Source organism: Orycteropus afer, unplaced genomic scaffold (assembly GCF_000298275.1).
Source record: "Orycteropus afer afer isolate SDZICR_OR568_19922 unplaced genomic scaffold, OryAfe1.0 scaffold00501, whole genome shotgun sequence".
Lineage (NCBI taxonomy): Eukaryota > Metazoa > Chordata > Mammalia > Tubulidentata > Orycteropodidae > Orycteropus > Orycteropus afer.
In genome coordinates, this window is record NW_006922088.1 from 1,581,969 (window position 1) to 1,582,653 (window position 685).

Genomic DNA, 685 nt, shown 5'->3' on the forward strand with positions numbered 1-685 from the left:
GCGCAGGCGGGGACCGCGCAGCCACCGGAGCCGCAGGAGCCGCGGGAACAGCCGCCAGCAGCGTGAGCGCCCGAGACTCCGCGGCGGGCGGAGGAGGACCAGCCCGGCCCGCCGGCGCCCAGGAAACGGGCCCGCCCCCGGCCGCCTACTGGAGCGCCGGCCGACGCCTGACTTCTCATTGGTCGGCCGCTGATGTCACTCAGCGCCCAACCATCGCTCTGTTCCGAGAGGCAGGGGAGACACCTGTTCTGCGAGGGACAACTTGCTAAAGGGTCAGCGGTTCTGCCTCCCACCCTGACCCCAAGGAAAGCAGTCAGGCTGCAGCTGCTCAAAGAAGAGGAGGAGGAATGTGCACTACATCGCACGCCCACATCCTCCACCCAGTTGCTGTGCATATATGCAAACACACATGCAATACAGTCAACAAGTACGCACGTCGTGTGTTTAGCCATGCGCCGAAAACTGTGAGAATACAGGAGATTAGAGAGAATCCCGGGGGAGGGGGGTGTGTGACGATAAAATCCGTGAGACCAAACTAGCACAGATTTAACAATTAGAGGAAATTTAAGAGTCCATGCAATCCTGGTTAATAGCTATATATTTTAAATGCTTAGTTTGATATCTTTGGAAACCAAAAGAATAAGAAATGATAAACATTAATAAACAAAAAATATGAAAAACTTGG